At 47.6% G+C, this 25,328-nt stretch overlaps 1 long non-coding RNA gene across 1 annotated transcript; it reads left to right on the forward strand.

The window, feature by feature from the left end:
- The first annotated feature begins 12,671 nt into the window (after positions 1-12,671).
- On the forward strand, positions 12,672-16,147 carry LOC135375687 (uncharacterized). The gene is made up of 3 exons (XR_010417340.1): positions 12,672-13,167; positions 15,816-15,911; positions 16,035-16,147. It is a non-coding gene; the product is annotated as an uncharacterized LOC135375687 (long non-coding RNA).
- The last annotated feature ends 9,181 nt before the right edge of the window (positions 16,148-25,328 follow it).

Here is a 25,328-nt window from a genome sequence, read left to right on the forward strand (position 1 = left end):
ATATATTATTTCTGTACCGCGCGATTGGAACATTCTACATTCACAAAGTTTCGTGCAAAGGATTCCCTTTGGGCCGCACGCATTCCCACAGAAAGTTACTGAAAAATTGTTTGCGTAGCTGCGGCGACCTCCTTCAACTTGTTCTGGCGTGCTCTGACGGCAAATCATTCGAGGCTTTTCATTGGCTTCCGTGAACAGTCTTCTAGCGACGTGACCGGTCGACTGCTTGTGCCAAACGCAGGATGGACGGCGAAAAAATAATGCGCGAAACAAAGCGCATGATCATTGGGCGGACGACCGTGACGTCGAAGGCTGAGGTAAGGTGTTTTTCTGGTCCGCGAGAGTGAAAGTCTCTGGGCGCACCACGATTGTGCCCTCTGTTCGCACTTTTTGAGTGAATGTGCACTCCCGTCGTTACTCTCCTAATTCCTAGTCCTCTAGACACATATTTATTCGTGCCCTTCTATGATCCTTTAATAAATACCAACTTAGCATCGCGACGCATCTGTTGCTATAAGCGCTGTGCAGTTGGAATAATAACAACAGAAAAATGTCGGGGGTGATGTGTTACACTTGTGGCGTTGTTAATGACTGATACGAGCGCTGTATCAGTAGGCCGATCACATGTGTGTGCTTGGCTGCTGACCGTGCGTTGGTGGGAGCCCTTAAAAGAAGGCACAAGAAAAATGAAGAAGCATCCTGACTTGGCACTCGAGCACGTCGTTACGTCTGCCACTCTGCCGCTTCGGCAGTGCGTTATCATGACACGACGACACTGATGGTTGATATTTCATTTGCACATAGTAACACTTCAATCTCCATTGAAGGAATTGGACTCACCCATTCTTGCATCGCATTACAACAGTTTAGTGCATCGCGACCTAGCTAGTTTTCTGCCAGTAAACGCTAAATCATCAGGCTTGAATCAGCTATTCGGCCTCCCTGTGCTGGCTTGAAAGAGAGTTGTCGTGCAATATTTTTCTGGAAAGTCTGAGAAAAGCTCATTTAATCACCTCGGACAGGACAGTCGCTGGTGGGAAGACGAACCTACAACCCGAGTCATCTTGGATACGCCATCGACGAGTGAATCCAATTGACAACCTAGCCATCAAGACGTGCTTGCGGGAGCGCTTTTCCTAGAGTCAACAGTGCACGTCTATTTGGTCGTCTGCTATTATGTTGCACTTTCGATTTGTAGCGTGAAAAGGACACCTTTTCCAATCGCGCGAGCTTCATACGTCAATTATTTTCAGCATGCTATGTGTTCTCGACACGATTCCCAAACTTTTGAAAAAATAACATTGTAGACATTTATACATGTGATACATGTTATAACTATGTGTCTGCGGCTTCAGGCAAGCGTACACGGATGAAACGTCATTTCTTGTTACTCTGCCGACGTCCCTTGTCGTTCTTCGGCGCTACCGTCTCGGTTGCTTGAAAAGACGGCAGTTTTAACAAAACAGCAGTTGATAAAAGCATTGAAATGATGAATGTGGCACCGCAGTGTATGAAACGGAGCCATACATTTTGTGATCTCAATCCGTTTAACTTCACGGGTTCACTAGATCTGCAGATTGTTTTTCCGTATTCTGAGTCCTTATTGGGTTTCCTGTAAATTTTGCGTAGCTGAGTAAGGAAATATCAAATTAGTGACGATGCAAGTGTTGAAATCACCTTCTTGCTTCTGTAACACTTGAAACCGTCCAGTGTTTTGTAAGGAATTTGCTCGTACAGACGCCAGTACTGTCCATAGCAGCATCGAGTCACGCACTGTTCCCTCTCCCACTCCATCGTATTTTGGAACCATTCCTGTGAACGAGACAGATATGCAGAAAAGGAAATTATTTTTCATATCCAGCAGCGTCTTCGGCAAAGCGATTCTCCGAAAAAGACAAATATTATAGCTGGACGAAGAAATACGTTGATAGGTAGTGCGTCGATTAACGAGTTATCTCAATAGGGATCCTAAAACATAACTGTAGAACATCTGCCAAAATTCATACGTCTCTGGTGACGATATACTTTACGTTTAGTCCGACGACCCAACTTCGGGGTCTCGGCCTGTTCAAGAACTGTCAGCAGGAAATGCCACTGTCGCTACCAAAGGGATATGCAATCTGATTATGAACGATGTAACAATTTTTACAGTACAGTGTGGGAGAGGAGAATTTTCATTTTGTGCTTTTGGATGTCAGCCAGTTTCTCTTGTACATCACTTCTCTCTTTTGAATGCAAATATATGAACGCAATTTTTTGTGAACACACCAGTAATTATTGCATGCTTACATGGGCTGGTGTGTTGAAGTATGAGAGAGCGAATCTACACTTATGTTGTGTTGAGCTTCCTCCAGCCGCAGAATGGCTCGTCGTCGTGTTCGATAGATTAGTGGAAACAGTCGACAAAATTCCTCCTCATCCTGCAGATGTGAACAACTGGGCGACTTACTTGCTCATAGAATGTATGAAGCTACGAGGTGAAGTTTGTCTCAGCAGGTACCTACACTTCGACTCGCGGGAGCGCCATACCTTCGTGAACTGGCGTATATTGTAATTTTTCGATGTAATTTATTTTAGTATCATAATGACCGCACGTGTAAACCTAGATCGTCGAAGATCGTTCCGAATACATCCAATGTACTTTGGAGGCACGGCTGTCTAAAATCTCCAGCCCGCGGCGGAGGTATCCCCTACGGGCGATGTCGCGCACGAAGGAACTATGTCATTACAGTCTCCCAGGTAAGGCCGCGCAGAAGCCGCCTCCCGCGACCTTCGCAAGAGCGGACCATCGTATCCTCAGCGTCGTTTGCCATAGAGCAGTTCAGCGTGGCCTCCCCTTGGGGATGGTATTAGCACAGTTCTTTCGTGTGCGACAAAGCCAATAGGGGATCGCTCCGCGAAGGGCTGGAGATTTTAGACAACAGTGCCCAACAGTACATTACCTGCTGTAAAAACTTCGTTACAGCTGTTCAAAGACTCGACTGTGCCTAATAAAAACACGTCGACCATGCATTACTTGCCCAAGCCCTATTTCCGAACACAGGTCACCATACCTCGCAGATATAAATCTTGCTTTTGTCAGGATAGGGCACGACCTTGACGACCTTGCACAACTCATTCTGGTCAACTCTCGTACCAGGCAAATCGTTTTCGAGTATGTCGACACTGAAGTCATAAGGTCTCCCCAGACAGCCTCTCTCGTCGCTATCCTGCAATGGCCCACGTCGCTTTAGGTCTATATCCTCTTGCAAGCGTTCCCTGAAATTGGAAGGACACTGAAGACGCTGGTTTCAGAGCAGGCTGAGGGGAACAGGCGTAGAACCCTGGTCTGCCAGCTGATAAACTTGTATTTCTTTTTCAGTCAGAAAATTATTTCATTACACACTTCATTCACGAACTGTGTCAAGAAGAGCCAAGGCTTTGTCAACTTAAGATTTCCGTGAGCCTTTCACAATTTGCTGTTGGCAGAAGACCACGCATCCAAATGAAAGCGGTTACCAATTCTCGCTACTTTTCAGGCGCTGTGCGAAATATGCGCAGCGGGTACGCATTATATACATACAATGTAAACAGCCGTTTTCATCCACTCGGATTTCAAATCTGTCTAACGAGATTCCCTCGACTGTATTGTTAAGTCCCACGCATTAGTTATGTGTGAAGCCAACCACATCCCAATCATTTCTAGACATATGTTCTTAATTAAAAGCGATCAGACTACACGAAAGTATAATAAAGAAGTGCTGTACACACAGGAGAATTGTATTCCGCCAGTTCCTTTAGCCGTCCCCACTCCCATCGTGTCTCTCGGCAACCGCATACTGCGTTTTCGCGGCGGTGACCGCCGTGGTTGTGACGTCAACCTGAGGAAAAATGGCCTCACCCACCTTCAAACAGCGGTTTCTCAATGACGAGCCGTCCCGACGCATGTTCATCGGTGCCCTTGCGGTGTTTTTTGATAGCAAGCCCGACAAGCGGACCAATAAGCCTTGCAGCCTCGTTTCCCTTCGTTACCCTTGTCACCCGGGCAGTCTTAACCGTGGTTAAGGAAACCGCGGTTACGCGTAACCGCGGTTCGCGATTGTCACACGTCTGGCGTAACCGTCGTTAGCGCGCAAACCGCGGTTTGTGGTAACCGATCTCGGCAACCTCGGTTAAGGGCAGCTAACCGAGAATGGCGGCGCCCATTCCCGTTGTGTCAAGTGTACTTTGTGAAGAAACGTCTTCTCAAAAGCGTATCATTTGGTCTGACGCAGCAGCCAAAGCCCTGTTACGCATTTGGGAGGACAATCTGACAACCTTGCGTTCGAATAGGCGCAACGTGCACATTTGCGCCGCGATGGCAGATCAGCTGAATGCAACATTACCGACCAGCGAAGGCCCATACACTGCAAAGCAGGTGCGGTTGAAGATTGATAATCCAAACAAAAAGTATCGGTAACTACTGTTTTCATACTTCGACGATGAGCGGAGTTTACCATTGCTGAGTGGCGAAAAGCAAAAAGACCACGCGGAACACGCTTCCTCGTCGTTTTCCTTTTCATTGGCAACCGGATCGTGAACTGTGCGTGTGGCAGCAGCGAACTGTGTTCTTTCCTAACCGCAGTTAATTCTTGTAACCGCGGTTAGGCATAATCTCGGTTAAGGCTGCCCGTGTGACAAGGGACTTTCTCCCTTTCATTTTCCTGCGGTTACATATCAAACTTCAGTTGTTAATCAGCGCCTGTATCCGTCTGATTCTCCTTTGCCTCGTTGATGCGCTGTATCGATTTGGGACCAGCGACGCTCAGAACAAACTATCTTATTTTCACATTAAGAGGTAAGGTTCGCGAGAGCAGATTGCGGAATTCAATAATTCAGGCTTTGCGTCGTGTGGTAACAGTGGCCATTTGCGACGCCTCAAAGGTCCGGTCTGCGCATTAATTTTGCAACCTGAGGGTTCTTTAAGGTACGCCGAAATTTCGACACAAGGAACACCATATTTAATGTCCGTTGGGCAGAAGGACGTGTCTGAGCAACTTCTACCCTTTCACCAAGTTGCCACCGCGATTACTGCGACCCTGTCATCGCCATGCTGACTGACTACGGACTCATCCACAGTGGCCGGTGATTGCAGAATGGATTGGTTACAATTGATACATCTCCAAGAAGCACAGGACACTAGCCTCTTCGTGCGGAGCCATAGTGTTTTTGAAACTGGTATGGGACAACCATTCCTACTGTTTAGGTGTTTTGTCAGCTGGGATAACAAGGATAAGAGTGGCCAGAATGACGCCCACTCGTGTGCACGCTATTTTGCTTGTCTGCTTATTCGTCCTCGTTTCGACACAGGGATCGACTCATCACAGACATGGGAAGAATTGGTTGCGAAAAGTCGCTGAACCGTCGGCACTTTTCAAATGAGATAGCACTTCTTTCACGCACTTTTGAGGCTGCAGTGTAGTTGTGCAGCGCCACGCTTGCTGTAGACGAACAAGAACCCCTGACCCTCGCTATGCGCACTCTTCACCTCTGTGTCAACCATGAATGTAGCGTGAGGACGCCGGCTGCGGTTATCAAGTAATTCGCATTTTGCCTTTGGAATTTTTGTTGCTTTTTAGGTTTCTCGACAATGTGTCAGATATGACGGTACATTGCGAGCGCACCCAAGTGTACGAAACCCAGATGAACATGGGCACGGATAAGTTTAGTTCTTCAAGAACTATTTCCGTCGTCGCTTTGTTTCGTCGACGTTTTGTGAAATATGGCAGCATGTGTTGAAGATGAAGGTACGTTGTCAGGGACACGTAAGTACTGAATCCAGTTTCTGTTGTTGCTGTTTATTGTTTTGTGTAATCTCTTGCGACCAATTCTACAACTACTATTCAATACATACAATTCTGCAAGACATTTGGAATAAAAGTTCTGTAATTTCGTTGGAGTGTGCATGCGTTGAATATATCTGTACGACAGAAGGAAGTTGATATATACGGACAACATACATAGCGTTTTGTGACATGCACTTGCTGGTTCCATCTCTGCCATATAATACCGGTGTATGATATCAACCTGGTGGGTTTTCAGTCGGAACGCAAACCTTGCGCGTCCCTGAACCTGAGACGTCCTATGAGTCCGAAGGGACCTTTTAGTCCCAGAAGAGATCAGACCGGAGAGGTCTCTTCAGGCGGGCTTACCGAAACACCTGATTCCTTTTAAGTGGTGAAAACACGCTGCTGATGTTAGCTCTGACAGATTCCGTTGCTTCAAACTCATCAGTGTCTGTACAGCGCGTTTCGTGTAATGTCAAAGGTAAACATGAAATTGTGTCCAAAGCTAGGGACGATAACAAGTCAGACCTATCAGTATGGCCATTTTCATTATGTGCGAGCGGTCCTGGGTTTTCGCCGTAGAATGTATTTCGAGCATTGTCATAGAATGTTTTTACAGCGTTTTCTGGAGACCCCCGCATGTTCACGGAATGAACGCACAGTTGCGATTCCTGACTCAGCGTTCGTCCCCCGTCCGAACTTTGGTTGGCTGGGCGCGCACATGTAGAATTCTTTTTCGAGCGCTTTTTGGAGACTCCCGCATGTCCACGGAATGAGCGCACAGTCGCAATTCCTGACTCAGCGTTCGTCCCCCGTACGAACTTTCGTTGGCTGGGCGCAGGCACCTTAGAATTCTTTTTCGAGCGTTTTCTGGGGACTCCCGTATGTCCACGGAATGAGCGCGCAGTCGCAATTCCTGACTCAGCGTTCGTCCCCTGTACGAACTTTGGTTGGCTGGGCGCAGACATGTAGAATTCTTTTTCGAGCCTTTTCTGGAGACTCCCGCATGTCCACGGAATGAATGCACAGTCGCAATTCCTGATTCAGCGTTCGTCCCCCGTACGAACTTTGGTTGGCTGGGCGCGCACATGTAGAATTCTTTTTCGAGCGTTTTTGGAGACTCCCGCACGTCCACGGAATAAGCGCACAGTCGCAATTCCTGACTCAGCGTTCGTCCCCCGTACGAACTTTCGTTGGCTGGGCGCGGGCACGTAGAATTCTTTTTCGAGCGTTTTCTGGAGACTCCCGTATGTCCACAAGGTGAACGCACAGTCACAATTCCTGACTCAGCGTTCGTCCCCCGTCCGAACTTTGGTTGGCTGGGCGCGCACATGTAGAATTCTTTTTCGAGCGTTTTTTGGAGACTCCCGCATGTCCACGGAATGAGCGCACAGTCGCAATTCCTGACTCAGCGTTCGTCCCCCGTACGAACTTTCGTTGGCTGGGCGCGGGCACGTAGAATTCTTTTTCGAGCGTTTTCTGGAGACTCCCGTATGTCCACAAGGTGAACGCACAGTCAAAATTCCTGATTCAGTGTTCGTCCCCCGTACGAACTTTGGTTGGCTGGGCGCGGACATGTAGAATTCTTTTTCGAGCGTTTGCTGGATACTCCCGTATGTCCACGGGATGAACGCACAGTCGCAATTCCTGATTCAGTGTTCGTCCCCCGTACGAACTTTGGTTGGCTGGGCGCGGACATGTAGAATTGTGTTTCGAGCGTTTTCTGGGGGCTCCCGTATGTCCACGGAATGAGCGCACAGTCGCAATTCCTGACTCAGCGTTCGTCCCCCGTACGAACTTTGGTTGGCTAGGCGCGGTCACGTGGAATTCTTTTTCGAGCGTTTTCTGGAGACTCCCGCATGTCCACGGAATGAACGCACAGTCGCAATTCCTGATTCAGCGTTCGTCCCCCGTACGAACTTTGGTTGGCTGGGCGCAGACATGTAGAATTCTTTTTCGAGCCTTTTCTGGAGACTCCCGCATGTCCACGGAATGAATGCACAGTCGCAATTCCTGATTCAGCGTTCGTCCCCCGTACGAACTTTGGTTGGCTGGGTGCGGACACGTAGATTTGTTTTCGAGCGTTTTCTGGAGACTCCCGTATGTCCACAAGATGAACGCACAGTCGCAATTCCTGATTCAGCGTTCGTCCCCCGTACGAACTTAGGTTGGCTGGGCGCGGAGACGTAGAATTCTTTTCCGAGGGTTTCCTGGAGACTCCCGTATGTGCACGGAATGAACTCACAGTCGCAATTCCTGATTCAGCGCTCGTCCCCCGTACGAACTTTGGTTGGTTAGGCGCGGACACGTAGAATTCTTGTTCAAACGTTTTCTGGAGACTTCCGTGTGTCGCCTAATGAACGCACAATTGCAATTCCTGATTCAGGGTTTGTCATTCGTACGGACTTTAGTTGGCTGGTCGCGCACACGTAGAATTATATTTCGAGCGTTTTCTGGAGACTCCCGTATGTCCCCCGAATGAACGCACATTCGCAATTCCTTATTCAGCGTTCATCCCCTGCACGAACTTTGGTTGGCTGGGAGCGGACACGTAGAATTCTTCTTCGAGCGTTTTCTGGAGACTCCCGTATGTCCACGGAATGAACGCAAAGTCGCAATTCCTGATCCAGGGTTTGTCCCCCGTACGAACATTGGTTGGCTGGGTGCGCACACGTAGAATTATTTTCCCAGACTTTTCTGGAGACTCCCGTATGTCCCCCGAAGAAAGACATTGTCACAACTCCTGATTCAGCGTTCGTCCCCTGTACGAACTTTGGTTGGCTGGGCGGGGACCCGTAGAATTCTTTTTCAAGCCTTTTCTGGAGACTTCCGTATGTCCACGGAATGAACGCACATTCGCAATTCCTGATTCAGCGTTCATCCCCCGTACGAACTTTGGTTGGCTGGGCGCGGACACGTAGAATTCTTTTTCGAGCGTTTTCTGGAGTCTCCCGTATGTCCACGGAATGAACTCAGAGTTGTAATTCCTTAGTCAGCGTTCGTCCCCTGTACGAACTTTGGTTGGCTGGGCGCGGACCCCTAGAATTCTTTTTCAAGCATTTTCTGGAGACTTCCGTATGTCCTCCTAATGAACGTACAGTCGCAATTCGTGATTCAGGGTTTGTCCCCCGTACGGACTTTGGCTGGCTGGGCTCGGACACGTAGAATTATTTTTCCAGCCTACTCCCGTCCCCAAGAACACACTGACCTCCCCAGGCTGTCCCAGAGATATCACTCTAGGATCGGAATAGAATTCATAGGACGTCCCCGAATGGTCCTCAATTTGTCAGAAATGTGTTAGAACAAGACTCCGCGTATAATCCACAGAACTTCCACGGCAAATCCCCTAAGGACAGTTGTAGTATGGCTTCAGGAGCACAAGCAGATACCTTAGTGAATTATTTATTTTGCGAAGTGAGGGCACATTTGCAGCACCCAGTCAGCGTGTGTGTGTTTTTTTATATATTTTCAACCTCGGTACCTCCAACTTATATGCGATCACCAACGTCAGTCGATGTCCTGGATCTTTCCTGGTGCTCAGCAGACATAATTCGCCACATGTCGTGCGCTACTGATGTCGTCACCCGAGGTAGTGATCACTTTCCCATCTGTATTTCGCACGAAAGACTGCCTCTCTCATCCACTACTGGACTGATCCCTTTCACGAACTGGGGACTCTTTCGTGCTGGCCTCCGAACATCTGTGCACACCTGCACGTCCCCAGAGGGCCTCTCGCAAGGCATTCGTTCCGCCATGCACGACGCCGTGGTCCTGTCTAAACGGGTCACAGGTCACGTCGGTCATTCTCCAGTAATTAACCACCTCAGAGCATTACGACGCCGAGAACAGAGAATGGCTCGCAGAACTGGGCAACTTCTTGACATTGTGGCATACCGCCGGATGAAAGCTAAGGTAACACGAGAACTTAAGAAAGAAGACCGCAAGCGTTGGCGTAACTTTTGTCAACACCTTTCACCGTTTGACCCCGCCACAAAGATCTGGAGGACAATTCGAGCTCTGAAGGATGCTGCCTGACAAAAGAATCCCCTCGCGAGATTGGCTATCGTTAAGGCGTTGATGAAATCACGCCAGCGACAGATTTCTCCGTCGCCCTAACAACACCAGCGGCTGCCTCAACGTCTGCAGTACACAACAGTTATGTCCAGAGCTTGAAGACAGAAATCCACCAAGGCTGGCCCCGTCCACCGGAGGTTATGGACCGCAACTTTACTCTAATCGAGCCGAAGACTGCGCTGAAACTTGTGAATGTGCGATCGTCCCCAGGACCAGATAATATCACCTATGCCGCACTGCGAAACCTTGACGAGCCGTCACTCCTAGCTATCCTACATGTTTTTAATAAGTCTCGGCGACAGGAACCCGTACCATCTACCTACAAGAAGGCATTAGTTGTTCCCATCCTGAAACCACGCAAACACCCAAACGCCCTATTCTCCTTTCGCCCTGTGAGCCTGACAAGCTCTATGGGAAAACTGATGGAGAGAATGGTTTTGCGTTGCCTCGATTGGTGGCTCGAAAAATAAGGTGCGTTTCCTCAAGAAATGGCTGGATTTCGTCGCCACCGAAGCTCTACGGATCCAGTTCTCGATCTAGTCTCTATCGGTCTTCTTGGACATTAAGCGCGCCTATGATACCGTCTCGCACATCAGTGTGGTCCACAGGTTGCGGTCTTTTGGAGTATCTGGTCGACTCTTCAGCTGGCCCCACAATTTCCTTACGGACCGAACTGTCGCTGTCCGCACATCCCACGGCCAAAGCCCCAACCACCCTGTTCATCCGCATGTTGATCCCCCAAGGAAGCATTATCACTCCTACACTTGTTAATGTGGTAGTGGCAGGACTAAAATCGATAGCTTCTCGCAAGGTAGCATTCTTCGTGTATGCCGATGACGTTGTCCTTTGGACAGTAGGCAAGTCACGACCAGTCATTCAGCGCCCTTTGCAACAAGGCTTAAACAATGTTCATCTCTACCTTACGCGACTTAGAATGGACCTTTCGCCCGAAAAGTGCGGCGAGCTCCCTTTCACTCACAATGCTACGAGTAATTTCCCACTTTGAGTGGGTGCAAAGATGCTCGAGCCTGTGCGTTCCCATCCTCGGTGTGGCCCTGGACTCGAACTTGCGCTGGGCTCGCCACATTAAGCACCTTGAGCTCCGACAACAAGCTCTTCAGTGCTCTTCAGGCTTCCTGCATTTCAACATTGTTCTGGTTTAGGCTGGGGCTGTGATCAACGGTCCCTCCTAGCCGTTCACGCGGCTTTGCTGAGGGCGACTGTGCTTTACAGCGTTCTAGTCTTGGACACGGTTTCTACAACATCGTTAGATACCCTTCGGACCCTGTTCGCCCGAAGCCTTCGTCGCTGCCTTGACGTTCCAAGCAAGGCTGAAACACGCCAAGTCCTAGCTGAAGCTGGTGAACGCCTGGTGGAGGTCCTCCATGAGCGGGAAACGGCTCGACACTTCCTACGTTTGCGTGCGCACGTTCCCCGTCACCCATGCCTCAGGAAAATTCGATACCGTCCTGAAAGTGATTTCCATCGCGTAGCGCAGAGGACACGCCAGGCTCTCACTGGCTTCACACCTGAGACCATCACACCGCCGAACTCCCCCTGGTCTCTGCCTGTGCCACCCACCTTCGCACGTCTTCCTGTCCTCCAGGACCGCAGAGATAAGCTTCCCCCTCAAGTCCTTCGAGCCCATTTTTATGCTCTCGTAGACGCGAAGTTTTCTACCTCTACCGCCGCTTACACCGGTGGCGCATCTCGAAATGGCAAGTCATTGTCGGCATTCGTCATCCCCTCCGAAGGCGTAGTTGAAGGACGTCGCCTTTGGCATCATACCTCATCCACAGCTGCGGAACTCAACACCATACTTTTCTTTCTGTAGCACACCGTTCCCTTCACCCCAGGGAATTGGGTGGTCTATACTGACTCAACCTCTGCACTGCAAGCAATTGAAAATTAAATTCTGGCATACGAGGCTCCTCCGCACCGTTGGTTATGGTTGTGTTAACGTCATACAAACTTGTCAAGAAGCAGGGCACAGGCTCGTTCTCCAATGGGTTCCAGCACATTGCGGTGTCGAAGGCAATAGACTGGCTGACAGTACCGCCGAAGTAGCTCTCTCGTCTCGGAGACGGACGCGTATTGCACTGCTGAGGGGAGATCGGCGGTCCATACTTCGACGCCTCGTGACTCCTCTGGCTACCCGCCAACGTACCGCTGACATACGACCCCCCGTCACGCTGAGCAGAGGTGACCCAGCGCTCGCTTTCCGCATGCCAGCACACATTTCTCGTCAAGATGCCGCATTAGTTCTTCGAATGCGCCTCGACGTGGCCTTCACAGCACAGTGGCGCTACCGCTTGAGACAAGTTGCCTCTCCCCACTGCAGCCCCACCACGGCGCTGTTAAAGATCTGGAGCACATTCTTCTCCACTGACCACACTACCAATCTTCCCGAGCGGTACTCTCCGCATGCCTCAACCAGCTAGACTCCCGCCCCCTCAAGATGGCGCCTGCTATGGGAGTGTGTGCTTTCTGCTCTGAGAAGATAAGTGGCAAAAAGCAGTTCATTCGTTGTTGTAAGTGTTCTCGGCAATTTCATGTGAAGTGTGTTGATGTATTAGCTTCCAAACTTGGTGAATTGTGTTCTGGAACGGCTTCGCTCACGTGTGATGAATGCTCTGCGCGTGCTGATGATGGTAGGGACGGTAGGTCTAACGCTGCCATGCATCCTCGTTGATCTTCCACCGACTGCGACCTTCTTTCCGCTGTGCTAGAGTTGCAAAAACAAGCATCGTTCTTCACGGATGAAGTTATCACATTGCGCGAAGAAAACCGCAGCCTACAGAAAATCGTGACAGAAGGCGTTGCGGGTAACACCATCCAAATGAATGGAATGCGCCGTGAAATCGGACATCATAAACCCAACGTGCGTCCGGTTTCGTCTAGTGTTCCCACGAATGAATGTGTGCTGCCAAAACAACAGCCATCTTACCCTGAAAACATGCACACTGTGCCTGATGCCCCTGGCCAAGCCTGGAACGGACGTGTACCAGCCATGCGCCCCACCTCAGCTCCGTTGGCTAGCCTGCCGCCATTGCAGCATCTTTCCCGGCCGACCTCAAATGGTCCCCCAGCCCTCCATTTTGCAATGAACTCTTTACGCCGTCCAGAACGGTAAGAGGTCACCTGTGGAACTTCAACTGCGTCCCATCTCAAGGCTGTGTCATCCACTGTTGCCAAGAAGAGCAAGGCGCCCTTTGTGACACGCCTTTGTCCCTCTACCTGCCCCGAAGACATAATCTCTTTCTTGCGGGACAATGCCATTGAATTGCCGGTATGTACTAAACTGGTAACTCGGAGCCCTGCCTATGCTTCCTGTCACATTTCTTGCCAAGATAGTGATTTTGAAAAATTGCTGGACGCGAATCTGTGGCCTGAAGTCTATTCCGCGAATTCACTGGTCCCTTGCGTCCCCGTATGATCTTTGCAAGTGATGACGTAAGGCAACGTGTAGCCTCCGCACAATAGTTTGTGTCTTTCAGGTAAAAATGGGCTCACTTCCGCATAATCAGTTTGACGTTACTCAGTGTAGCGTTTATTATCAGAATGTACCGGGTCTTAAGACAAAAGATGTAGTGTGTTTTAATGAAGTGATTGAATGCTGTTTTGATGTCATATGCTTCACTGAAACATGGTTGTGGCCAGGTATACCCAGTTCCTCTTCTTTTCCTTCGTCTTATACTGTTCATAGGTCCGATCGCTGTCAAACTCAAAATGAGAGGGGTGGTGGTTCACTTATTGCTGTTCGGTCTCATTTCAGTGTATCTCGTCGCTCTGGTCTGGAACTTGTACCGGAATGTGTCTGGCTTGAATGTTGCTTTCGTGATAACGACATAATGTTAATAGGTGTGCATTGTATTTCTCCAGGTTCTAATGTAACTGTTATTGAAAACTATTTACTCGCAATAGGGCAGACGCTTATGAATGTTAATGCCAAAGTTCTAATTCTTGGTGATTTTAATGCTCCTGGTGTTGACTTCATTAATCACAGAGTGTCACGTAATTGTTCTGCGTTTCATCTGGGTAATGTTCTTGTTGATTTCGCGCGCTTTCATCAACTAGCTCAGTTGAACAACATACCTAACAAGGATAGTAATTTTCTAGACTTGTGTTTTTCAAACTTTGATGTTTCTTTGGAGCGTTCAGCTTCGCCCATTGTTACGGTTGACACTTACCATCCTCCCCTCTCTCTTATGTTCTTGTGCGCGCGCGTACATTCATTGTCATCTACCCCTCGACTGGATCTGCGTAAGGGAGATTATGTTGGCCTATATCACCATTTTGCGGAATGCGATCTCTCCTCTGTGTATAACTGTATTGATCCTGATGATGCAGTGTTGAATTTCACCAACATTATTAGAAATGCTATTTCTGAGTTTGTCCCATGTACCATACCACGTCTGGGCAAATACCCAATTTGGTTTTCTGCTCTCACACGCAGCTATCTTAGCAAAAAGAGATATTTTCATAGAAGATTGAAGAAATTTGGAAGGGCGTTTGACTATGAACAATTTGCTGTTTTTCGGCGGCTCTTCAAGTCTGCTGACTCAGACCGTAATGCGTATTTGGAAGGGATTCAAGATGACGTAGAAAGCAATCCTCGTAATTTTTGGATCTGGCATAAACAATGTAAGCGTGAGAATGCTAGCACTAGGTCTCTGTTTGACAGTAATGTGATGCAATGCAAACCGCCTGTCGTGGAAATATATTTGCGTCACACTTTTCATCTGGGTTTGATGACTCGGCCAGCACAGATTCTGCCTTTTCTTTTACGCAAATGCACGGTGATCATCTGTCCTCGTTTGTTATTACTGAGAATGATGTCCACAATTCAATTCGTAAACTAAGGTCCACAACGACACCGGGAGCAGACGGTATCCCCGCTATTTTCCTTCAAGTTTATCGTGACATCCTTTCGCCTGTGCTCGTATTCATATTTAATTTTTCTCTTAAACGAAATACTTTTCCACAACCGTGGAAGTCTTCCCTGGTCATTCCAGCCCATAAATCGGGCAGCCATAACGGATTTATAGACCTATAAGTATTTTATGCGCCTGCTCCAAAGTCTTTGAACACATTATTTATATTAATCTGTCCTCGTTCTTTAAAGGTCAGATATGCCGATTTTGAAGTGCCGCAGAACTGAGCGATACTCGCGCTGTGTGTTCGTTAGCGAATACTGAGTATGTGTGCGAAAATTCTTAGTCCAACCGTTCGTAGTTTTTAGAAAACATTTTTTGTAGTTCTCTAGCCCGCCCGTCAGACCGTCGGAAAACCCTGCGCACTGGCGCACCGACGTCACTGCTCCCGGTTTATCTGTCTTTGGCTTGGCATGAACTCTTGGCTTGGCCGCTTGGCTTCTTTCGTTTTGTCCTTTGTGCATCGTACATAGGCGAACAGCTGTTATGTTATTGCTAAGCCGGAAACAAAGCATGTGAATATTTTTTTGGCACGGCGTCGTTTGGAAAGTGCACTTTCTTGTTCTGACCCTGCCTTTTATGGGCTGGAGCGATTTGGTACGTGATATGCCACGGCGAAGTTGTCGAAAATGCGACGGTGCTACGCTGTTAGAACAATTCATCGGAGCATTCATGTGTTACCTATTATAAGCTGCCAAAAGACCAAGCACTGCGAAGCTCTTGGCTGACAGTGGTGCCTGCTAATTTCCACTGCAAGGATTTCGTCCACGAATGTTATCATAGGAGGGGGGGTATGTTTCCCCCCCTATGTGGGGATATATGTGGGGATATATACGAGGTTCATATGAACCTCGACTTACCTTTTCAGCTTAAAATTTTTATATCTGCAGATATAAAAATTGCAAGCTGAATCGATTGTGCAGCTGTCCTACTGCGCTTACTCTGATATAACCACGATTAACAACACAATAGTATTGATAATCTAACTTCTGAATTATCACAGGTGCACGCTGAAGGCGGAAATGAAGCAGGATCTGGCTTGTATCTGGTGCATGACGAAATTGCTGACACGTTAGTTGCAGTCTACCTCCACCAACAGGTATGACAATGTGATGTTATAATTTGAGTATTCACCTATGTTCAACTTTTCATGTGCGCTCGCATGCAGAGATCTTGACACCACTTTTAAATCTGCCCTCAAAGTTACAACCTGTGCTTGCAGGGTGGAAAACAAAGGCCGCCATTCCGATTAGCTGCTATCTCCCAGTTCAAGCACTTTTGCTGTCTGGACACTGGTTCCTGTGGATGGGATGTTACAAGCTTCACTGTCTGATATAGAAGGTACGTTACATTAGTTCAGTTAAATTGTCTTGTGCACATTTTTGTTACTGCTAGCTGGATTACTGTTGGACATACAATCCTCTGACACACAGAAGCTGATGCCGCCTCTGATAACGTTTTAGAATTTTCAGTGTCATCAACGTCCATTGAGGAAGGTGCCTTTACTATCTGTGAATCTTTAATTGAAGAATAGCCCAGAATTCATGTTAACATTGTCTACTTTTATTAATTCACTGTCTGTGTTCTGAGAGCTAAGAAAAATGGAAACTATTTATTTGTCACAACTTCACACTGGATTTGGTACTGGATTGGGGGGGGATATATATTTATTGAAAGGAAAGGTCTGCGAGACCAAGTACTGGATTGACATGTAAGCTAAAATACCTGGATTCTACAATAATTGTGTTGAACTTGGTGCTGTGACGCCTCCCGGCTTTGGAGCAGACGGAGCACAAAGGGATGGGAAACGCTAACGTGGGCACCCGCAGAGGCAGAGAGACTCAGCACAAAGGAAACAACAAACATTTAATGTGGCAAATGCGATAATCGATGTAGACGATGGAAATGCTGAGACAGATCTACTATTGCGTTCCCTAATCTAAAGAGGAACCCGGCACGGCGACAAAGTCAGTGCTCTCACCGATTGCGCCGTCTCTCGTCACACAGCGATGAATCCTTGATTGGGTGCGAGATTCCTGGGCCGATGACTGGCTGAAACGAGGATCCCGGCGTCGACAAAAGATGGGATGCTTCTCCAAGAATTCTCAGTCCTGGGTTGTGACGTCTTTCGAATTATAGGGCGGTGGCCAATGCAGGAGAAAACTACAGCAACTTACTGGCCACTGAACCTCGGTTCTGGCGATCAGTCGCAGCGTTTTCTATGCTTCCTTTTCGTGTCCGAACCAACCGCCCACTCCCTCTTCGCTTCGTTTTCGCAGGCTTTTCTTTTTCCTCTTTATTTTTAGACACTCTTCGTGGACGCTGTGTTGAAACCGGACACCGGGAACACCCGAAAACATGTGGCCGAACGTTTGCCGGACGAGTCCTCATGGCACTTGGCACTGCAACTTCGCGCAAGGCGGGTCGTATCGTGTTACAGTTGCCTCCCTCGGCATTTCACTTCTCCCAGAAGCAAATCCTCAAACCGTCACAACGGTATTCACGTTGAAGTTGCGTACCTCCCATCGTGAGAACGCACGTCAACATAAGAACGATGCGCACAAACAATGTCTTGTTGTTTGTGCTTTCTCTCTCCCAGACTCGGATTTTTCTTTCTGTAGGTATAATACTAATAGGTCCTTTCTAAGCACTCTATCAAGAAACTGAAATAGACACCGGCATGAGGCCCACCGATATTTCGGGCGTTTCGCAGAAAATGTAATTTTCGAAAAGCGCGGGAGTTGTGATCACGCCGCCGCCGCTGCCGATACTAGCGTAACGCCGAATTGCGCCGATTCAGACCGCCGCCGCCGACCAAAAATGGGCACAACGCCGCCGCCGACAAAAATAGCATCGGCGCACATCTCTATGGAAAACTGCCGAAGGGGCCGCTCCTTGTGTGAAGCGGCCGGAATTTTCATCATTCACGAATTAATTACTCGCACAAAATTAATGCGAATGTTGTATTCGGTACCAAGGCAGCGGTTCGTGTTCGGTATGATGCTCACCTAATTTTTTTCGAATCCTTCCGAAGCCTTCCTTTAAGCGGTAATAGGTAAACGGCTATTCTCTGATCTCCCGCCTGTTACATATTCGTTTGCGGAGAGTGACGAAGACAGCCTACCCATATATCACCTAGTCCTGAAAACAAAACACAACAATCTCTTTCAGTGGAGCGTCGTTTCAGTGTCGTGTTTTCGGTTTTTTGTGTTTTCGGAACTTCTTTGAATTTCAGCGAAAGTGTCGGGCATGGTACCGGGTTACTTCTTCTTATATAACGGTAGCGGTACATCGTTAGGTTACTCGACAGTAGCGACATCGGTATTTCGCTTTTTTGTTACTCAAGTAACGAGCGTCAGTAACTCGATACCATTCTTTTCTACCGGGTACAACACTGCCTCTCGCATGCCAGGCCTGATATTCCTGTAATGAAGGCGGCCGCTGACACTGAGCTCAGACACAGTGTTGATTTTTCTCTTGCTGCTTGTACCATTCCGCACTGGTTATTGTGACTCTGCATAGCAGCCACTAATTGGGCACCATTTCCCTGCTACGACCTCAGAAGCAGGATGTGCAGTGGCCGTCCAGAACACAGATTACAACGTTCCGGCTGTATCGATAAGCTCTCAACCCAGCTTATGAGAATGAGCAGTCCTAAAATAGGCGTCCACTTCCGTGAAATAACGAGCAACGTTCAAGCGTATTCGATATCAAAAGTGGGGATGTCTGGGCACGTTCTGTGCATCCTGTTTTCCACGGCAAGCTGCCTTAGTTTCGCATAGCCTTCGTCGGCATACTTGACAGATTCGTGGCTTTAGGTGACGATACTACCATGAACGCGAGAAGAGGCATATAAATTTGCACTAAAGATTCCTGAAATTAAATATAGTATAGACTTGGTTGCTCCTGCTCTAGTACACATTTATAATTTCCAGTGATGGCCACTAACTACTTCTACAGTAGTTTAACTATAACTACTAACTACTTTGTGATTGAGTAGTTTAACTAGTAGTTCAACTACTCTTCAGGGGAGTAGTTAAAACTACTTTTTTAACTACTGCAATGTAGTTTAACTACATCTATAACTACTTAAGGTTGTCCACCAACACCAATCCCTTGTAGTGTTCTTGGACACCTAAATATCAACCACAAGCAATAATAAACTTTGGCTCAAGCCATTGCTACGATCGTCAAATACAAAGCTTGCGGCGGGATTCTTTCTATGCCTACGCGATAAACTAAGTTGCAGAATTATTTCACAGCATATGAGGCTTCACTAGACAAGCATTAAATGTAGAGGTATGCAAATATTCGAAATTTCGAATATTTGCGATATTCGGTTCATATTCGTATTCGAAAATTTGATATTCGAAGTTTTCGAGTATTCGTAAAAGTTCGAATATGTATTCGATTTTTTTTTCGCATATCACAGCAACTTATTCCGAAGCTGTTTCGGGCTGCGCACTGGAATTTGTACGTTGTGGTGACGAACATGAATAGTAGAACAGCTGCAAAGCGACGCGCGGAGCTTCCCAGGTACGTTCGTTTGCGAATGCGTCGCTATACGTTCGGTAGCCGAAACCGAAACTAGTACGGAGTTGTGTGCGGTCGCCATTTTAGAGTCCGCCCCAGCGAAACCCGAGACCGCGGTACGTTTCATACATCGTCAGCACTGTCGCGGCTTTAGTGGATTGCTAGCGAACGCTGAACATTCGTATGAGGCCTACAGTTTGGTGAAATTACGGTTAAATATCGAAATTTTGTTGACGTTGAGCTGAACACCGCTGTTCAGCGTCCAATTGCATGCACAGCCAAAACCTGCGTTTCGAATGCGTCTTTTTCGGTTTCGTTTTGTGGTTGTCAGCGATATATGATAGAATCATGGTCGCCTGCGATGACGGCGATAATCGAGGAGTGGGACGTGTTGATATTTCGACATAGTTTCTCCAACTCCGGCGCTCTGCGACCGTAAGAAAGCGCTAACTAGGGCGACAGTAACGCTGCAGTCATTTGAAACTGCGCTAGCTGTTGTTACAGATGATAGCAAGACGCATATATAGCCTTAAGCCGGACCTTCACGGAGCGATTTTGCTCGCGACTCACGCGCGTCGCCGTCGGCGCGACGAAGTTTGAGGCCCGCGCGCAGATTTCCGCCGTGAAATGAAAGGAGCGCTGAATACGAACGTCGCGGAAACAATCACGCGTGCAGCCATACAACATCGTCGAGGATCGCAGTTTTACTGCGCTATAATGCATGAGGCCGTTCCAAACTATGCATTACCGTAAGTAACGATGGTCTCACGCGTGATGTCTCGCGTGAGAGCAGTGAAACCGTGCAGTTTCTCGCCTTCACGACAAATGCGGAAGGCATTGTCAATGCAAGAAGAGATCACTTGCCACCATCATTTTCCTTCTGAGGTGCTCATCACTAAATCATCCCACACTCTGAACATGTCATTGCTCTTCACTTCCATTCTGTCTGTTTCACCAGCACTTTACAATGCCAACACAGGTGTTCACTGTTCATGAAAGATTTTTGAAATGAAAGTTTTTTCTTGCGGTTTTCAGCTTGCCTCATGAGAACAGCACACTGTTTCATTGTAAAAATAATCTTACTGTACATGTGCATATAAGCATGTATGCCCTATGCTAAGCCAAAACATTAATACATATTCCTCATGAGCACTTGGGATATTTTTCTAAGGATCAGCAGAACACAACTGTGACGATGCTTGTTTTCGGGGCTTAATTAACTTAATTAACTTTTAGAAGCCGTTATCCTATGTGTGATATTCGATATTCGATTCGTATTCGAAAATTTCAATATTAGCATACCTCTAATTAAAAGTGAAGGTTCAGTACACATGCACGACACAATTGCTCTGCACCCCCGTTCTCATCAAACAAGTAGCTCAAGGCAAAATTCGGAAGCACAATCGTGCCCTAAAGCTTGCGGCAAAATTGGAAGTAGTTGGCGCCTTCAGTAACCTAACTACTGTAGTTAACTACTTAAAATAGTAGTTTAACTAGTAGTTGCCACTACATTTCTGCAAGTAGTTGATAACTACTTTTTAACTACAATCAGATAGTTTAACTAGTAGTTTAACTACATGTAGTTAACTACTGGCCATCACTGATAATTTCTCCCTCCAAACAGGAACTTGAAACAAGTTCCAACAATAACCCCGCAGAACTGAAACAAGCTAAGGTCTCAGTGATTTATAAAAATGGGGATAAAAATAATCTATCAAATTATAGACCAATATCAATTATTCCTGTATTTTCAAAAGGTTTCGAGAGGCTCATTCACACCCGACTGCAGAAGTTTTTAGACAAGCATCGGATAATAATTGACTAGCAGTTCGATATTCAAGAAAATAATTCTACAGAGAGTGCTCTATTGAGACTAAAGGATATTATAATACATGGTTTCAAAAGAAAAAGTGCCTAACGTCAGCGATCTTAGTAGATTAACGTAAAGCATTTAACTGCTCAAACCATGAAACAGTGACCAACGAATTAGAATGCTATGGAATTCGGGGAGCTGCTATAGACCTAATGCGATGTTATTTATCATTCATTGAGCAAGCTGTCGTTGTAGATAATGTTACACCTGATTTTGCCTGTGCCAAGTGAAGTGTGCTCCAGGGCAGTATTTTAGGACCATTATTTTTCAAGTTCTACAAAAATGGCATGGTAAATACTTATGCAATAGCTTCTAGCACAGTAAAATTAAACTTTCTGATATATGCGGACGACACTACGCTACTTTTATCTGGGTCATCAGTTATAGAATTTGAAAGACTGGCAAACCACACTTTAAAAAAAGTGAAAATGTGGTCATATTGTAACTGCGTAAGAGTTAATATTAAGAAAACGAAAACAATGTTGTTTTGTCTTAGAAGTGTGTCTGTTGAAAATTCTGCTAAACTTTATTATGACGGTCAAGAATTTGACGGCGTATCTTCTTTTAGGACATTGGCGTCATATTTCTGGAACATTTAACATGGAATTTGCAGTGTAATTTTATTGCCAAAATTATCACTGGTGACTGGAATGTTATGCAGACATCGTTATCTGCAGCCAGAAAATGTAAAGTTGCGAATATATAATTCACTGTTTGTTTCTAGATATAGTTATTGTTTTATGGTATGGGGTACTACCACTGCCAGGAACATAAATGTACTATCTGTCCTGCAAAGAAGAGCCTCGAAAATTATCGCTGGCTCGCGTTCTCTTGTGCATTCCAGAGAGTTTTTTTAAGTGCTATAACACACTGCCAACTTCACAGTTTTTTTTTAAATTATAAATTGACGCTAACGTATTCTCTAAGTATTCGTAATAATAGTGCCGAATTCTTGGATTTGTGTAATCTTCGGAAACGTTCCTGTTCCTATCAACTTAGAGCTGTGCAATTTCATGTACCAATATATAGAACTAATTACCAGAAACAGTCAATACAGCACATGTCGGCGTCTTTGTTTAATCAGTTTATAGGTACGTCAGTAGAAACTTCCTTGTTTTCTATAAGGGAATTTTCCTATTTCTTTATATCCAGGGATTAAATGAATTTCTATTGTTCTTGTGCTTCTTCTGTGTAATTTCTCTCTAATGCTGTTGTATGATGTATTCTTCGGACGAGAGTCTTCGCCGAGCCTTCCGGCTTCGTATCACTTCCATCCGAAAGGAAATCAAATTGAAATTGAAATGTGGATGCACACACACACACACACACACACACACACAAATAGAGATACGATGATGAGATGGGGCTGATGCCGGCCAGCAGGCTGGGCGCTGCCCCAGTGCCACTTGTACGTGATGAGAGATGATGATGGATATGATAAGGGGTCCGGTAATCAAAGCAGGGTGGAGAGGCCTGTTGATGACAAGAAGTCCCAGAGGTGACGCAGACCTTGGCGTGTATGAGCTGGACTGGACCATGGGCCCAGCACCTTGCCTATGGTAAAGGGGCGATGATCGATCGCATGCAGTTCGTGCTGCAATATCGCACGCTCCCGCTGGTAGTCCGGGCAGTCCATAAGTAGGTGGTGCAGGTCTGCACGCACACTGCATGCTGCACAAAGGTCCGAGGGCGCACGGCCAAGACGCTGCCTCATAACTGGTGTAAATGCAACATTCAGCCGCATGCGGTGAAGCAGGGATGCGTAGTGTCGTGGAAGGCGATGAGGAAGCGACAGTGAAAGAGAAGGATCCACTGCGTGGAGCAGAGAGTAGGGTGTAATGTCATGCAGCCACTGTGATCTTGTCTTGTCTGCAGAGAGAGCACGGACGAGGGCCTGACGATCACCTATGGGCAAGATGATAGAGTGGGCTGAAGCTATATGATAACCCCGCAGGGCCGCCCGGTCGGCCTCTTCATTGCCGGGTACGCCGACATGACCAGGTACCCACTGTAATACTACGCAGTGGCCCAGGTCTAGCAGCTCCTTGTAAGTTTCAAGCACGTCAGCAACAATGGACGCGAGAGGACCTCGAATGCCCATTGTTGCGAGGCATTGGATAGCAGCTTTCGAGTCTGTGTAGAAGACCCATGGCCGAGATGAACACTGCAGGATCTTGCGCATGGCAAAGAGCAAAGCATGTAGCTCAGCACATGTTGACGACGTCAGATGCGAGAGACGGAAGATACCAGTTATGTCTTCGGACGGAATAATATAGGCGCATGCAGAGCTGGATTTTGTGGACGAGCCATCCGTAAAAACAGGAGTAAAGCCTGCATACAGCTCGCTCATCATATCCAGTGTGAGCGCCTTGGACACACCTGCGGCGACATCATCCTTTCTCTGCAGCCCGGGAACGGATAGTGAAGCAGATGGCAGAGGGAGGGTCCAAGGTGGAGTTGAACGCGCCTGGGGTTCAACTTGAAAACGTGGCAGGTGAGGCTTTAGCTGTTGAATGCAGGACCTGAACTTGTTATTCCTGCGACGGGAAAGCTTCAGCAGTAAAGGGTGGTGCCGGTGATGAGCCAACAAACGGAGATAGTGACGGCTCGTCTCATTAAAGCGCTGGATAGCAAGCGGAGTCTCTCTCGCTTCTGCCATGACTAAACAAGTATCCGTTGTTCTTGGCACGCCCAGGCACACACGAAGGCTACGTGCCAAAAGACACTGAAGCTTGGACTCGGAGGATGGCGAAATCCCGTGTAATACTGTAAGGCTGTATAGGAGCGGACCACGCACCAAGGCTCGATGAATGGCCAAAAGAGATCGCGCATCGCAGCCCCACCTAAGGCCAGCAATGTGTCGCATTAGGGCGATCCCTTTGGAGAGTTTCGCATCTAGGCCCGCTATATGTCTTCTCCACGAGAGTCGGGAGTCCAGCGTTACACCCAAGAACTTACATGAGGTGGAGTACTGGAGCTGCTGTCCAGCCACAGAACGACGATATGGAAGCATGTTCCTTCGCGTGAAGGCGATGACGTCTGTCTTCTCCCACGAGATATCTAAGCCTGCCGTCAACAGGTATTGGTGTATGGAGTTAAGGGTTGACTGCAGTCGCCGCTGAATGGCGGGGCGAGATTTTCCGGTAGTCCAGATGCAGATGTCGTCAGCATAAAGAGAGAAATATACTTTCCTCCCTATGCAGCACTTAAGACCGGCCATAACTACGTTGAAGAGAAGCGGGCTAAGCACACTTCCCTGTGGCACCCCGTAGTCTGATGGAACAGGCGCAGTATCTCCCTCAGCTGTGCGGATAAACAGGGACCTATCGCGAAGGAAATCCGTGATCCAACGCATGGCCCTTAATGGCAAAGAAGCACAAGTAAGCATGTATAGGATGAAAATGCGACTGACGGTATCATACGCCCGTTCCACATCGAGGAATACAGCCACCATTATCCTTTTGCGGACCATTGCTTCCTGTGCTGTGGACACTAAGTCGATGATGGAATCCAGCGCTGAGCGGTACTGACGGAAACCCGACATTTCTTTGGGAAAAAAGGATCTCTTTTCGAGCCACCATTGAAGTCTGTGAAGTATCATGCGCTCCAACAGCTTCCCGACACAACTGGTTAGGCTTACCGGCCTAAATGAGGGCAATTGTGAAGGGATCTTGCCTGGTTTCAGCAAGGGGACGACGCGTGCGCGTTTCCAGGCTTCGGGCAATTTACCTTCCCTCCAGGATGCATTCAAAGCTGACAGAAGACACCCCCGTGACTGCTCATCCAAGTTACGGAGCGCCAGATATGATATGTCATCCGGACCAGGAGAAGACCGGGCTCGAGAGAGATGAAGGGCGTTCATAAGTTCAGCCAGCGAGAAGTCCATATCCATGGCGGGATCACTGACTGGAGCGGCATCTGCAACTTGCGCAGTTATAGAAGATGCGTAGCACCGGAACGCCGTAGTCTACATTGCTTGTGACCCAGCTGTTATAAGGTGGCAAAAGAAGAGAGCAACGTCTTTTTCGCTTTTGTGCTGCGCCAAAGCAAGGGCGCCCAATGGGTTACGCGAGGGAGGTGCATCCTTGAGGGACCGCAGCACACGCCACA

Source organism: Ornithodoros turicata, chromosome 1, assembly GCF_037126465.1.
Source record: "Ornithodoros turicata isolate Travis chromosome 1, ASM3712646v1, whole genome shotgun sequence".
Classification (NCBI taxonomy): domain Eukaryota; kingdom Metazoa; phylum Arthropoda; class Arachnida; order Ixodida; family Argasidae; genus Ornithodoros; species Ornithodoros turicata.